General features: G+C 44.6%; 1 protein-coding gene across 1 annotated transcript in view; it reads left to right on the top strand.

The window, feature by feature from the left end:
• Positions 1 to 17143, top strand: part of LOC110568942 (breakpoint cluster region protein-like) — a 135739-nt gene that overhangs the window by 14684 nt on the left and 103912 nt on the right. The window contains 1 exon segment of the mRNA XM_064362843.1: positions 5750 to 5939. The gene's annotated coding sequence lies outside the window, so the exon portion shown is untranslated.

The raw sequence follows: 17143 nt of genomic DNA on the forward strand, positions 1-17143 counted from the left end.
AGTACTGCAATAAACATACTGTGTGCATGTGTCTTTATAGTAGAATGATTTCTGTTTCTTTGAGTATATACCCAGTAATGGGATTGCTGGGTCAAATGGTATTTTTATATCTAGATCCTTGAGGAATTGCCATACTGTCTTCTACAATGGTTGAACTAATTTACATTCCCACCAATAGTGTAAAAGCATTCCTATTTCTCCACAGCCTTGCCAGCAGCTATTGTTTCTTGACCTTTTAATAATCACCATTCTGACTGGCATGAGATGGTATCTTGGTGTGGTTTTGATTTGCATTTCTCTGATGATCAGTGATGTTGATATATAGACCAATAGATTAGAAGAGAGACCTCTGAAATCACACCACACATATACAACCATCTGGTCTTCGACAAACCTGACAAAAACAAGCAATGGGGAAAGAATCTTCTATTCGTTAAATTGTATTGGGAAAACTGGCTAGCCATATGCAGAAAACTGAAACTGGACTCCTTCCTTACACCTTATAAAAAATTAACTCAAGATGGATTAAAGACTTAAATGTGAAACCCAACACCATAAAAACTGTGGAAGAAAACTTAGGCAATACAATTCAGGATGTAGGCATGGGCAAAGATTTCATGACGAAAACACCAAAAGCAATTGCAACAAAAACCAAAAGCGACAAATGGTGTCTAATTAAACTAAAGAGCTACTGCACAGCAAACTGTCATCAGTGAACAGGCAACCTACAGAATGGGAGAAAATATTTGCAGTCTATCCATTTGATAAAGGTCTAATATCCAGAAGTTACAAGGAACTTAAACAAATTTACAAGAAAAAAAAAAAAACCCCATTAAAAAGTGGGCAAAGGATAGGAACAGGCACTCCTCAAAAGAAGACATTTATGTAGCTTTCTTTTATGTAGTACAGATACTCCTTTATTTAACAAGGGGTTACGTCCTATAAACCCCCTGTAAGTTGACAATGTCATGAGTTGAAAATGCGTTTATTATACCTAACATACTGAACGTCGTAGTTTAGCCTAACCTACCTTAAACATGGTGAGAACACTTACATTTGTCTACAGTTAGACACGATCATCTAACACAAAGCCTATTTTATAATAAAGTGTTGAATATCTTACGTAATTTATTGAATACAAAACTAACAGTAAAAAACAGAATGTGGTTGTATGCAAAAGTAAAGTATGATTTCTAAATGCTTATTGCTTTCATGTCATTGTAAAGTTGAAACATTGTAAAGTTTAAAAGTAGGAACCATCTTTGTAATATTTTAAAGACTCACCCTTATCATGAACTGTATCGATATTTCATTCCTTTTTATGGCCAAACAGTATTCTTTTGGATGAATATACCACATTGTGTTAATTAGGTTTTATTTCTGAGACAGAGCAGCAGGAAAGGAACAGCCTGTTTTGTTGTCCAGTGTGGTAGCCACCAACCACATGCAACTTTAAATAAAATTTAAAATTCAGTTCTTGGCCGGGCGCAGTGGCTCACACCTGTAATCCCAGCATTTTGAGAGGCCGAGACGGGCAGATTACCTGAGGTCAGGAGTTTGAGACCAGCCTGGCCAACGTGGTGAAACCCTGTCTCTACTAAAAATACAAAATTAGCCAGGTGTGGTGGTGTGTGCCTGGAATCCCAGCTACTTGGGAGTCTGAGGCAGGAGAATCACTTGAACCTGGGAGGCAGAGGTTGCAGTGAGCCGAGATTATGCCACTGCACTCCAGTCTGGGTGACAGAATGAGACTCTGCCTCAAATCAAATAAATAAAATTCAGTTATTCAGTCATACTAGCTACATTGTTAAGTGCTTAGTAGCCACAAGTGGCTAGAGGTTTCCATATTAGCATAGATAAATACATACAACATGTGCATTGTTGCAGGAAGTTCCTTTTTTTCTTAAGATAGAGTCTTGCTCTGTCACCCATGCCAGAGTGCAGTGACAGTGACAACATCGTAGCTCACTGTAGCCTTGAACTCCTGGGCTCAAGGGATCCTCCTTCCTCTCCTCCTGAGTAGCTAGGACTACAGGTGCACACCCCCACACCTGACTAACTTTATTTTTTGTTTGATATTTGGTAGAAGGGATTTTGCTATATTGCCTAGGCTGGTCTTGAACTCCTGACCCCAACTGATCCTCCTGCTTTTGCTTCAGAAGGTGTGAGCTACTGTGCTTGTCCTCTTTTCTTTTCTATCCTTCTCTCTCTTTCCTTTTCTTCTTTTTTTATTTTGAGACGGAGTCTCATTCTTCTGTCGCCAGGCTGGAGTGCAGTGGCACAATCTTGGCCCACTGCAACCTCTGCCTCCCAGGTTCAAGCAATTCTCCTGCCTCAGCCTTCTGAATAGCTAGGACTACAGGCACACGCCACCACACCCAGCTAATTTTTGGATTTTTAATAGAGAAGGGATTTCACCATGTTGGCCAGGATGGTCTCGATCTCTAGACCTCGTGATCCGCCTGCCTCAGCCTCCCAAAGTGCTGGGATTACAGGTGTGAGCCACCATGCCTGTCTGGTCTTTTTTTTTTTAGAGAGAGTATCTCTTTCACCCAGGCTGTAGTGCAGTGGTGTGATTGTGTCTCACTGCAGCCTTGAACTCTGGGGCCCCAAGCAGTCTTCCCACCTCAGCTTCACGATCATCTGGAGTTATAGGTGTGCCCTACCATGCCTGGCTAGGAAGTTCTGTTAGATAGTACTGGTCTAAAAAACGTTAATTTTAATTTTTTTTTTCTTTTTTGAGTCAGAGTCTCACTCTGTTGCCTGGGCTAGTGCAGTGGCACAATCTTGGCTCACTGCACCCTCCGCCTCCTGGGTTCAAAGGATTCTCATGCTTCAGTTTACTGGTATGCATCACCACACCCAGTTAATTTTTGTATTTTTAACAGAAACGGGTTTTACCATGTTGGCCAGTCTGGTCTTGAACTCCTGGCTTCAAGTGATCTGCCTGCCTTGGCCTCCCAAAGTGCTGAGATTGTAGATGTGAACCACCATGCACACCTGGCCGAAAATATTAATTTGACAGAGGCTGGAAGGGTAGGCTAAGAACAGTTGAGTTTCTGAGTGGTGTAATAGAAAGGAGTGCCAGCATGGAAGGTGGTAGAAAGGTGAGAAGAAAAAAAAGTTTGGGGAGCCATTTACAAGACATAAGAGAAGCTAAAAAGTGAGAAGCTGGCTAGGTGTGGTGGCTCATACCTGTAATCCTAGCATTTTGATTGGCTGAAGGCTGAATGGGGCAGATCACCTGAACCCACAAGTTCAAAATGAACCTGGCAACGTGGTAAAACTTTGTCTCTACTGAAAAAGGTAGCCAGGTGTGGTAGCACATGCCTGTAGTCCCAGCTACTTGGGAGGCTGAGGTGGGAGGATCACTTGAGCCTAGGAGGCAAAGACTGCTGTGAGCTGAGATCGCACCCCAGCACACCAGCCTGGGTGACAGAGTGAAACTCTAAAAATAAATAAATAATAGTGAGAAGTTGAAGGAAAGGTTCTTAATAATTTGATTTTTCTACAGTACCTTCAGTTAGTGAATGTATCCAATCTAATTCTTTCATTTTATAAGTGAGAAAAACATACATTACTGGTTAGCAGGGATCAGTATAATGGTATGTTTTACCTGTCAATGATGCTCCTTGAATCTATCTCGGTCGTTTGCAGTATCCCCTGGAGTGCAGTAGGAAATAGATGAGAGAGCTGAACTAGAGAGTGTGCTTACCCTGGGCATATTACTCAACTGGATTAGGAAAGTAGAAAGCAAAAGGGTTAAGAGTAGATAGATAATTTGATTATTACCATATGCATCATTTTCTGTAAGGAATAACCAGGAAGTTGGGGAAAAGCCAGGAGAGTCTCTGAGGGTTCGTTGTATTTTGATTGAAGTTAGTGGCAGCATTCTTTTTCTCCAAGGCCTTACCATGTTGAGGGTAGAGCACAGCCCCCTTCACCCTGTCTCGCTGTCCCACCGCCAAACCAGTTGGTACAGCTTATTTTATGTAAAGGGAAGATAAATCTGGAGTGCTCAAGCACAGTTTAGGTAGAATATTCAGTAAAGCCATTGGAGTGAGCCTTTTCCAAAAGGCTATTCTCTTTTTATTCATGTATAGAAATCCTCATAAAATAGAACAACCTCGGCCGGGTGACTCATGCCTGTAATCCCAGCACTTTGGGAGGCGGAGGCGGGTAGATCATCTGAGATCAGCAGTTTAAGACCTTCCTGGCCAGCATGGTGAAATCCTGTCTCTACTAAAAATACAAAAATTAGCCAGGCAGCAGTGGCTCACGCCTGTAATCCCAGCACTTTGGGAGGCTGAGACGGGTGGATCACGAAGTCAGGAGAAACCCCGTCTTTACTAAAAAGCGAAGAATTAGCCGGGCGTGGTGGCACACACGCCTTTAGTTCCAGCTACTCGGGAGGCTGAGGCAGAAGAATTGCTTAAACCTGGGAGACAGAGGCTGTAGTGAGCCGAGATCTCTAGTTGGGAGGCTGAGGCAGGAGAATCACTTGAACCCAGGAGGCGGAGGTTGTGGTAAGCCGAATTCACTCCGTTGCACTCCAGCTGGGCACCAAGAGCGAAACTAAGTCTCAAAAAAAAAAAAAAGACCAACCTCTTTTATGCTCAGTATGGTTTATCTGAGTCATCATACATAAATCTTACATTCAGAAGAGGCTCTCATTTTTGATAATTTTATTATTCTACCCAAAGTGATCCAAGGAATCTTTCTAAACATTATTATAGAGACTGTTTTTTCTGGCTCAGTTAACAAATGTATATTTAAAAGCTTATCTGGCTTCAGCTTTGTGTGTTGCCAGTGTTATTCAAGTCTTCTTAGCTGTGAAAGCAAGTATGTACCACTTAGGTGGAAGATTTATTACCATATTCTTTATAGGTATATAGAATGGTTTTGTTTTCTGAACCAATATTGGGGCTAATGTTTTGCAAAAGAATTTCTGGCCAGGCACACTGGCTCATGCCAGTAGTCCCCAGCACTTCGGGAGGCCAAGGCAGGAGGATCACTTGAGCCCAGGAGTTCGAGACCAGCCTGTGCAAAATGGCAAAACCCTGTCTCTACAAAAAATTAGCCAGGCTGGTGGTTCTTTCATGTAATCCCAGCTACTTGGGAGGCTGAGGTGGAGAAGCAACTGAGTCCAGAAAGTCGAGGCTGCAGTGAGCTCTGATCGCACCACTTGCACTCCAGCCTGAAGTAAGGCTGTCTCAAAAAAGAAAAAAAAACGTCCCTGCTGCCTCTTGATGAGAGAGGTATGCTTGGAAATAGGTTTAGATCCTGAGTGTTGGGGTTTCTGAGATAGTCTACTGACTTATATAGGATATCGCAGCAAATATTTGAAAGTAGGACTTTACTGGTTAATTTGGAAAGTGTGATCACTTTTAGATACCTGCAAATGGCTAATTCCCAAATGCCGGGATGATTATTGCTTTATCAAATGCTGAAGATAATGTACACTGTGTTATATTTAACCATTTCTGTTAGAGATCTAGGACATTCTTTTTACTAAATGAGCTAGAATGTACAAAATAATTTCAAAATAGTAATATTGAAGGAGGAAGCCTTAAATAAGGTGTGTTCTGATTTGTACATTCTGATTTGTACGTCTAAGAATTTTTCAGCTTTGCTCTAGTGACATCTAGCTTTCAAACAGTTTTATCACATGCTAAAATTCTTCAAAAGCAAATTTCTAAAGAGCTTTCTTCCAGTTAGGTTCTCAGTGTAATGCCGTTTCTTTCCACAGATTTGCTTGTAAATGTATCAGGAAGAGGCAGCCCAGAATGAAGAAAGCAAGCAGGAGTGTTGGCTTGGTGCCTAAAGTGTCTGGGATAAGTAAAACGCAAACAGCAGAAAAAATTAAACCTGAAAACAGCTCTTCAGCATCTACAGGAGGCAAACCTGTAAAACCTGGAACAGCAGCATCATTGTCAAAGGTATTCATGTGGTGATGTTTGAATACATGGTGGATTTTTGGAGGAGTGAGTTTAAATATGATGTTTAATATATTAAATGAGCATCCTTACAGGTGTGCCCTCTTCTGGTGCTGGGAACACTTGGCCTTTGAAGAGACCTTACAGTAGGGTAGACCTAATTGGTGTTTTTGGTCTGTCTTTTTGAATGAAACCAAACAATAGGCTTGTTCATGAAACAAATAATTGAGCACCTGCCTTGTGTAGGATGCTGTGATTGTGTGAACTGGAGGTACACTCTGCCTTCAGGGAGCTTGTGGAGTAAAGGATGGAGGCAAGGCACAAACATAAATAAGGAAAATACTCAGGGAGAATGTCAGATATCCAGGGAGAGCAGTAAAGCACTGTGAACAGTTTCAGGTAGGTAAATATTGTTTCTAGCCTGGGAAGGTTTTATGAAAAGAGCATGTGAGCCAAGTCTTACAGTCCTGTGACCTCCAGACAGGTCTTTTTATCTGCTATCTCCCTCACCTTCGTCACCACAAATTGCTGTTCTTCTTCTGGCAGCTGGTTCATTATTATTATTATTATTATTATCATCGTCATCACTTTTTTTAATTCCTTTTTTTTTTTTTTTTGAGATCTGTGTTGCCCAGGCTGGTCTCCTGGTTCAGTGGATCCTCCTGCCTCAGCCTCTTGAGTAGCTGGCTCTACCGGTGTGTGTCCACATGTACAACCGGAAACATGATTTGTTCAAAATCCTTTTTTCCAGGCAGGGCCCCGATAGATCATGGCTTAATTATTTTAAGAATGACCTCAGGAACAGCTGAGGAACTTCCTTATATGTGTTGAAAGATCTAACAGGAAATGCTAGTTTTTCTATTCTAAGGTTGTTGGAACTGAACCCAGACTTATTTCATTGGCTTGGAGATGCACATAGATTTTCTCCTGGCTATGACCCTGATGAATTGCTAGGTATCATCCTGTGGCCTATGTACCAGGAATAGACCCTTGCCCAGCTTCTGTTAGTCTCAGTGAACACACTGAATCATTTTGTTGGTAGCAGTGCTGCCGCTCTTTGGTGTACAATAAGCTGCGTTTTCTGACCTAACTGGTTACTCAGTTGCTGGGGCTTTCTTTGGCGTGGAGTGCCTGTGTGACTAGGTGACCTGTTATTTATGCGACTGGAAGAACAGGTTGAAATGTTGGCATTGGATATGCACTGCTACCTTCCTTCTGTGGCCTCTTCATCAGTGGCAGGCAGTGTCTTTGGAGGTTTACTATGGAATGTGCACTGAACAGGCATGTTACATCTTCGAAAGCTTGGATCTGGAATTGCTGGGAGTTTGGTCTTGGACAGTGAGTACTTTTCCACTGTAAAGCAAACCTGTACACTTGCTCTTGCCAGCACATGCCAGCTGTCCATAGCTTTGGCTTTGCTGTGTTGACAAGTTTGTTTAAGAGGTGTGTGTGTGTGTGTGTGTGTGTGTGTGTGTGTGTGTGTGTGTGTAGCAGGAAGGTCAGGGCAGAGGTAAAGCTTTTTTGGCAATACTTTTCCTGGAGTGGATTAATTGCCTTCACTTAAGAGAGGAGAAGGAAAAAGTAATGAAGTGGAGATTAAAGTAAAAAGAGACAGAAGGAAAGAAGAAAATCGTGAAAAAGAACAATGGAAACATTGAAGGGCTTTGAGACCCCACAGACTAAACTGTTATTTTATTTTTCTAATTTTCCTTATTTTACTGTGTTTCTCTGGCACATAGATACTTCTTACAACGTGAATTCCTGTAACTGTCATGAAGCATTGATGATTAACCTGGTGAATGAAGTGTTTGGCTTAATTATTGACATAGCATGTGCACACACCCATTCATTTATGGACACCCACACCTGTGTGTCTGTCACTGCACAATATTCTCATGACTCTCTTCTTGTAGTGACAGGGTACAGGATATGCATTTTTTCACCTCTCTCATTTTAAGTATTGTTTGAGGCTAAATGTAGTTGAGGGTTAAGGGAAGGACTCTTTTGATCCAGAACACTTCACTGCTGGTGCAGCTTTCATAAATACAAAACACTACTGCTGCCCGCAGTGAGTTTTGGGGACATTATTCCCACTTTTGTCAGGAGCTGTGTTATTGGGCTTTCAGGCTTTGTATACTTAATTCTCCTTTGTCACAGTCAGTGGAGAGGATTATTTTCCATGTAGAGAGGGTCTCCTGCATGCCAGCACTTTGTAGCGTTCGCTTATACTGTTGAGGTGTTCATGATTAGTTCTTTTGCATTAATATGCTATTCCATTGTACTGCTGATAATTTTTTCTAAAAATTATGAATTAATAAGCTTCAGTTAGAATTTAGGATTGATAACTCTCCATGATTATTTGTGGTCATACAGTGTAAAAGTTAGTTAACAGTATGAACAATCTACCTCTGAAACTTGAAAGGTAAAATTTGAAAACAAATCTTCAAATTTGAGAGAGAGATGCAGACTGTGAAACTTGGACTTGACCTTGAGAAGTATATGTACCTGGTTGTAGTATTTCATTATTTGTTTCTGGAATGTTTTTACCAAATTATTTGCATTTTGCAGCAGTTATAAAAAAGTAGGCTGAACATTTGTTCCTTCATCAATTTCATGTTTTTACACTTGCTGATGGGGGATGTTTATGTGTGGGAATGCACATGCCCTTACATAATTTTGTTGCAAAAATTAAAAGAAATAGGGAAAAACAGCAGAGAGCCTGCTAGTAGCTTAGGGTAAAAGGTAAGTTGGAAAATGCAGAGGTTTTTGTTTTTGTTTTTTCCTTTTTTGTTGTTGTTGAAGTAAAGCATACGTATAGCAAAGTCCACAGAGCATAGGTGTTGAGCTTAGTGAATCATCACAAAATGAAACATACCCTGCAACCACCACCTAGAAACAACATACGTGCCCCTCAGAAGCTTCCCTTGTGCCTCTGCTTAATCATTGTCCTTCCTGTCCTTCCCCAAAGTAACTACCTTTCTGACTTCTAGCACCAGGGACTAATTTTGCCAGTTTTTGATCTTTACAGGAACATAGTCATATACCATGTTGTTTTTTTATGTGTGTCTGGTTTCTTATCTGTACTGTTGCATCTAGCAGTGGTCACTTCCTTTTCGTTACTGGTTAGTAATCCATCGGATGAATATACCACAGTTTGTTCATCTCTTCTACTATTGGAAGTCTTTTGGAGTTTCTGCTCTGTGGCTAAGAGTAGTGTTGTTATGAACATTTGTATACATGTGTATTAATGCACATGTGCCCCCATTTGTGTTGGTTCTAGAACAAGGAGTGAAATTACTGAACCATAGTGTATACCTATGTTCAGCTTTAGTATTATAGATAGAAGAAAATCATTTTTTAAGGTGGTTACCAGTTTACATTCCTGGTTACTTCATATCCTCTCTTGCACTTAAATTGTTACTCCTTTTATGTTAAGCACTCAGGAATGTATAAAGGGGTGGAGGAGTGGCACTAATTTGCATCATTGCCAGTAAGATTGAATACCTTTTTATACATTATTTTTATGTGCTCAGTGGTCATTTGGATCCTTTTTTGTGAAGTGCCTGTTCAAGTCACTTGCCCATTTTTCTGTTGGCTTTTTTTTCCAACTTTTTTTTTTATTTATTGTGGAAAACTGCATATAGCATTCATCACCTTGGCCTTTTTATTTTCCATTTTATTTATTTTTATATTTTTAAGAGATGGAGTCTCACTCTGTTGCTTGCCCAGGCTGGAGTGCAGTAACATGATCCTAGTTTACTGTAGCCTTGAACTCCTGGACTCAAGCCATCTTCTGGCTTCAGCCTCCTAAATAGCTGGGGTTATAGGTGCACACCACCATACCTGGCTAATTAAAACTAATTTTTTTTTTTTTTTAAGAGACAGGGTCTTGCTTTGTTACCCAGGCTGGTCTCTAACTCTGTGGCCTCAAGTAATTCTCCTGTGAAGGTGAGGTTTCAGGTGTGAGCCACCGTGCCCAGCCATCTTAACCATTTTTGAGTGTGCAGTTCAGCGCCATTAAATACATTCACATCGTTGTGCAGCCATCATCACCATCCATCTCCAGAATTTTTCATCTTGCTAAACGGAGGCTCTGTACCTATTATATAACTCCCCATTCCCTCTTCTCTCCAACACCTGACAACCACCATTCTACTTTCTGTCTCTATGAATTTCACTGCTCTAGCTATCTCATATAAATGGAATCATAGGCCACTTGTTTTGTGACTGCCTTATTTAACTTGGCATCGTGTCCTCAAGGTTCATCTGTGTTGTAGCATGCGTCAGAATTCCTTCCATTTTTAAGGCTCAGTGGTATTCCATTGTATTTATATGCTGTGTTTTGTTTATCCATTTGCCTGTCAGTGAACACTTGGGTTGCTTCCACCTTTTGTCTACTACTATGAATATGAGTGGAGTGTGCAAATATCTCTTCAAGACCTCACTTTCAGTTTTTTTTTTTTTTTTTTTTTTTTTTGATGGAGTTTCTCTCTTGTTTCCCAGGCTGGAGTGCAATGGCGCGATCTCGGCTAACTGCAACCTCTGCCTCCTGGGTTCAGGCAATTCTCCTGCCTCAGCCTCCTGAGTAGCTGGGATTACAGGCACCAGCCACCATGCCCAGCTAATTTTTTGTATTTTTTTAGTAGAGACGGGGTTTCACCATGTTGACCAGGATGGTCTCGATCTCTTGACCTCGTGATCCACCTGCCTCGGCCTCCCAAAGTGCTGGGATTACAGGCGTGAGCCACCGCACCCGACGTTGCTTTCAGTTTTGAGGGGGTATATGTCCATAGTTGGAGTTGCTACATTATATGATAACTCCATTTTTAATTCTTTGAGGAATTAAAGAGAGCGCTTCAAGGTGCGGGTTCCCGGCTGCTGCCCATGAAGGACCGCAGGTTTGGGCTGGGCGGTGGCTGCAGCGGTAACAGGCAGTTTCAGTACTGGGCTGGGACCACAGACCCTTCATCCTGCCGGGCTGCTGGTGTCCTTTCCTGAGGCTGTGCTGTGCCTGAGGGGCATCAGATGGGCCTGAGGAGATTGGAGGAAGCTGACACTGGAGCCAGCAGGAGGCCCCAGAAAGAGAGGCTGGGAAAAGGGACAGGTATCTAAGGGGGTAACCTCAGAGTCACTTGCCGCCTTGGGTGCCAGGTTAGCAGATGTGCTGGCTGCAGAACTGGAACCAGATCCAGATACAGCGATCTGCAGACCAGGAGAGAGAGGGTCAGTGGAAACAAGGGGTCCCTGTGTGAAGGGGACAGGGAAATGCACACACGTTGGGGTTGGGGATTTCATCCTTTTGCTGCCGGGAGAGGCAGGAAAGGCGGACCGGGCACCTGCTGCAGCTGTGGCTGAGGCCCAGGGATGTGAGGGGCCTCTTTGCCCTCCATTCGGTGGGGCCCCCCACATGGGGTCCCAAGTAGAAGGGGTAAGGGCCCCTGCGGCTGCTGCAGCAGCAGCAGAAGTGCCAGGCCTTGGGCTTCTCAGGCTGCAGTCCACACTTGGAGCTGGGAAGGGGGCAGGAATCAGCGAGGTGACCTGGGCTGTGTCCCGGGAGTGTGAAGAGGTGTCAGGAAGGGGATCTTAGGAGGCGCGGCGCTTCCTCCCAGACACGGCAGGTGTAGAGGGGGCCCCTGCAGCAGATGCTAGGAGGGACACGCGGCCCAGGTACTGTTGGGACATGTGAGTCCCCGGATGTGCATCCATGCTGGGTGCTTTAGGGACAGCAGGCGGAGAAGAAGTCCCTGTTGCAGGTGAGGGCAAAGCTTGGGAAGGCCGTGGGGCTCTACAGTCTGAGACGGCCTTGGCCTCACCCTGCAGTGCACTATTAATGCGCCGGAGTGCCGCCTCCTTCTCCAGGTCCAGGTCTTCAGCAGTGACCCGGAACCCCAGCCGTAAGGGAGATGGCAGCTTCAGAGGCGCCCCTCGCCTGCGTGGCAGCAGAGGAAACTTTCTTCTACGAGGCCTAGACTCCTGAGATGTGGGGGAGCCATTCCTGGGGGCCAATTTCTCCCCTGGTGGTGCCTCTGCTGCCTTTTCACCCTGGGTGTGAATGACAGCCTGAGAGACAGCCTGAGAGTTGTCCTCACTCACTGTCTCTGAGGAACTGAGGGTCACATGGCAGTGGGATGAGTCTGGCCCCCTCCTCCTCTTTAGCCACGGGAAGCCTCCCGTGGAGCTGTAGGAGCTGGAAAGGGCATTTCTTTTTGGGCCAGGGCTCATCCCAGAAGGCTGGGATGTCTTGTGACATGTGACTCCTGACACGGTCACATGGCAGTGGGATGAGTCTGGCCCCCTCTTCCTCTTTAGCCACGGGAAGCCTCCCGTGGAGCTGTAGGAGCTGGAAATGGCATTCCTTTTGGGACAGGGGCTCATCCTGCAAGGCTGGGATCTCTGGTCCTGTCTGCCTTCTGACCTCTGGGCATGGAGGTCTCTCTGCCGAGGCCCGGGCCTGGGCACTAAGGGCAAGGGGTCTCCATTATCCGGTACGGGCCTAAATGCAGACCGTGAATCCCCGGTGCCCTCGGGGCCCCTTTGGACATGGTCAGTATTCTGTTGGACTCTGGGGTCCTCGCCCTGCTCAGGCATCGCTGCCTCACTCTCCCTTTGTGCTCTCAACATGATCTCCTCCGGACAGGAGTCTGGGCCACAGCTGGGTGTTGTGGGCCCCAAAGGGGTGACTCCCTGCTCCTGGGCCCCACAGAGAGTTTTGGGTGGAATTGGACTCTCGCTATGGTACCTGTGCATCCAAATTGAAGGCAGAGGCAGGATCGCTGGAAAACCTTCTTGAAGTTGTTTGGACACACTGCTGATTCCAAGTGTCCGGGCCCTTGTAGGATGACCTGCCACTCCACCCAGGGGCAGGAGCAAGGAGGAGATCCCACAAGCAAAGTCAACGGAGGGATGGGGAGAGCGGGCTCAAGGCAACTGAGCCCTACTGGCAGGTCCCCGACACTCGGGCCGGGACAGGGATAAGGGGCACAGAGTGCCCAGGTAGCCCCTTCTGGGAGCAGCGGGGAAATTTCCGATTCTTAAACTCTCGAGAGCCAGGCTCTGAGCGTCGTCCTCTAGCTGCCAGCGCGGCTAAAGACTAAGCGAGCGGTTTCTCCTGTTGCCGGGCAACGCATCCTTCTAACGTGCGCGAGTGGGGGCGCGTGCAAAAACGGGCGCAAGTGAGAGATCCGCGCCAGAAGGGCGACCTTCACGGATTCGCGGGACAAGGTATGCGCGCCAGGCACCTGCTGACAATGCGGTGGGGGGAGAGGTGCAAACTATGCGCGCGAGGCACGGGCTGGCAACCGTGGGAAAATGGAGAGGCCGGCGCACAAGGCGCCTGCTGGCAACCGTGGGAAAATGGAGGGGCCGGCGCAAAAGGCGCCTGCTGGCAACCGTGGGAAAATCGAGGGACTGGCGCACCAGGCGCCTGCTGGCAACCGTGGGAAAATGGAGGGGCCGACGCACAAGGCGCCTGCTGGCAACCGTGGGAAAATGGAGGGCCCGGGGCGGGGCGCGCGAAATAGGTACTGGAGGGAGAGGCACGCGCACAAAGCACGCGAGACATAACCGTTAGGTGCGGCAAGGTATGCGCACAAGGCACCTGCTGGCAACGGCGGGGAGGGGTCAAGGTGTGCGCGCGAGGCACCTGCTGGCAATGGCGGGGGAGGGGGCAACGTACGCGCACAAGACGCCTGCTGGCAATGGCGGGGAGGGGTGAAAGTGTGCGCGCGAGGCACCTGCTGGCAATGGCGGCGGAGGGGGCAATGTATGGGCACAAAGCACCTGCTGGCCATGGGGGGGAGGGGACAAGGTGTGCGCGCGTGGCGCCCACTGGCAATGGCGGCGGAGGGGGCGATGTACGGGCACGAGGCACCTGCTGGCAACTGCGGGACAGGGGGCGCGGTGGTAGGGTGGGGGGCAGCGCAGGTATAGGTACTGGATGAGAGGCCAGCAAAAAAGGCCCGGAACCCTAACGAACTGGCATGGCAAGACACGGGCACAAGGCACCTGCTGGCAACCGTGGGAAAATGGAGGCGCCGGCGCACAAGGCGCCTGCTGGCAACCGTGGGAAAATAAGGGGGACCGGCGCACGAGGCACCTGCTGGCAACCGCAGGAAACTGGAGGGGCCGGGGCGGGGCGCGCGAAATAGATACTGGAGGGAGAGGCACGCGCACAAAGCACGCGAGACATTAACGGTTCGGCGCGGCAAGGCATGCGCACAAGGCATCTGCTGGCAATGGCGGGGAGGGGTCAAGGTGTGTCATGATTATCATTTCCCTGTATATACACATGTATACACACATAGTATTTTTTTAGCTGTTTGATCATGAACTGTAGACATAATGCTCCTTTACTGCTTGAATATTTTAGTGCATATTTCCAGAAAAACAAGGGCATTCTTTTTTATAACCATAGTAAATTGCAAAATCAGGAAATTAACATTGATATGATGCTAGTATCTAATGTATTGCCTTTCATTAAATTTCACCACTTGCACTAATGTCAGATATAGCAAAAGAGAAAAAAAAATTGTTTTCTGGTCTAGGATCCAATCCAGGATCATGTATTGCGTTCAGTTGTTATGCTTTTCGTTTTCTTTAAATTTGGAATAGTTTCTTACTCTGTCTTTTATGACCTTGACATTTCTAAAGAGTAAAAGGCAGTTATTTGATAGAGTGTCCTCCAGATTTGGGTTTGGTAGTATGTCCTTAATGATTAGATTTGGGTTATGCATTTTAGGCAGGAATATCACAGAAGTATAGAAATACATGACTTCCATCTTTGCCGTTGTGGGGCATGTTAACTTCCTTTGGTTAGGGTAGTGAAGGCTAGATTTCTCCACTGTTAGGATACTGTGCTTCCTCTTGTAATTAATAAGTAAGTGTCTTGTCAGAGGTACTTTGAAACTTTGTAAACATGTCTATCCTCTTTTCCCCAGACTTTTCACCCTGGTTTTAGCACTTGTTGATAGTTCTTTCCCAAATCAGTTATTACTGTGATTTTTGCCACACGACAATTTTCTAATTCTGTCATTCCGTCTACATGTATTAGTTGGCATTCTGCCACAAGGAAGAGTTTTTTTCTCCTATTGTAATTCATAGATTCTTATTCAGTGGGCTGTAAATTATTAGGATCAGTTAGTTTTATGCCTAGATTATCCCTTATTTGGCCACTGGGAGCCCCTTCAGGCTGGCTCCTGTGTCCTTTTGACATTTTCCTATTACTCTTGGAGCACTTCCTTAATTTCTGGCACAATAACTTTTGTACCTTTCCAGCTCAGCCCTAGAATCAGCCATTTCTTCAAGGAGACCTTGTTCCTTTTAGTGGAGGATAGTACTTAAAATCAAGACCTAGAAGTTAGATGTGTTCATTGCTTTTGGGACAGACAGACACACAGATACACACACACACACACACACACACACACACACACTCTCTCTCTCTCTCTCTCTCTCTCTCTCTCTCTCTCTCTCTCCTATGTCAGTTTCTCCACCTGTTTCTCCATATATTTAAATGTATGAGTTCACACTGATACTTCCAATTCTATTGACTTAAAAGGTTCATAACAGCCTTTCCACATTCTATAATTGTAATTCATTTATCCAACACTGAAAAACCTGGCCTCTACCACCTACATTTACTTATTTTCTCCACCCTATAATATACAGAAAATAGTTTTAGAATTACCTGTACCACTGTGAGAAACAAATTTCTCAATTGAAGTTTAATATTTGCATACGCTTTGTCTTTGGCTTGAGAGTCTGAGGATTTATGGTCAAAATACTACTGTGTTGAAAAAATACTTGGGTTATGTTATTCATTTGAAATATAGTTAGGTCTGTTTGTTCCTATCCTATTCCATTTTAGGCTTCTCCTATCTTTATTTAAATTTTATTTATTTGTTTATTTTCAGCATATGAAACACTAACATGGCTCCATGAGTCAGAACCATATGAAAAGATATATATATTCAGAAAAGTGCGCCTCCCTTCCCCCGTTCTCTCTTACTGGGTACCCACCCACCGCAGAAGTTTAGTTTTTGTTTATTCTTTTCATGTTTCTTTTTGCATAAATGAGCAAATACATTTTTTTTACCTCTCCTTTCTTACGCAAAAGGTGGCAGAATACATTCTTTTGCACTCTGAATCTTTTCACTTAATGTACTCCAGAAATTTCTCTCCATACCTATTTGTAGCAGTCTTTCTTATTTTTTATTGTTGTTTAATACCTGATTGTATTCACTGAAGTGTACTGCATATGCTTTCCTGTGTATATAGGTGTGTAAGGCAGACCAGTATTTTGCAATAGGAAGCAATGCTGCAATGAATAATTCGCCTTGTGCATATGTATTTGTCTTATTGGAGGTGTATCTTAAGGTTAAATTCCTAAAAGTGAAGTTGCTGAGCAAAAGGTAAATACATGTGTAGCTTTGTTAGATATTGCATGGGTCCTTTCATAACGCTTAAGTTAAGGTGCATTCCCATCAACAACTAAGGAGGGTGCCTGTTTCCCCATATTCTTCCCAAAAGAGTGTGTTTACCAATCTGATAAGTGACAAGTGCTGCTTAATTTGCATTTCTCTCATTATGAGTTAGGTTAATCATTTTCTCTGTGTGTTTGTGTGTGTGTGTGCGCGCGCGCGTGTGTGTAAATTGTGTGATTCATTCATTTTGCTCATTTTTCTGTTTCTGGTCTTCTCCACCTCAATTTTAAAAAAGCATTCTGCACATATTAGGGACCTTAACCATTTATCTGTGAGATACTGCAAATATACTTTCCCAGTTTTTTGTTTTTAAATGCTACTTATGATGGTTTTTTGGCTGTGCAAAACATTTTAACATTTTTTTAAGTAAAAGGATTTTTTTTTTTTTTTTTTGAGACAGAGTCTCACTCTGGAGTGCAGTGGCACGATCTTGGCTCCTACCTCCCAGGTTCAAGCGATTCTCCTGCCTAAGCCCCCCGAGTACTGGGATTATAGGCGCTTGCCACCACACCTGGCTAATTTTTTGTATTTTTAGTAGAGACAGGGTTTCACCACCTTGGCCAGGATGGTCTTGATCTCTTGACCTCGTGGTCTGCCTGCCTCAGGCTTCCAAAGAGCTGGGATTACAGGTGTGTGCCACTGCACCTGCCCAGGATTTTTTATTTTTGAGATTTTAATTTTAATGTAGTCAAATCAATCAAGTCTTTGTTTTACTATTTCAGATTT

Source organism: Aotus nancymaae, unplaced genomic scaffold, assembly GCF_030222135.1.
Source record: "Aotus nancymaae isolate 86718 unplaced genomic scaffold, 86718_ANA_hifiasm-v0.15.2.pri h1tg000049l, whole genome shotgun sequence".
Lineage (NCBI taxonomy): Eukaryota > Metazoa > Chordata > Mammalia > Primates > Aotidae > Aotus > Aotus nancymaae.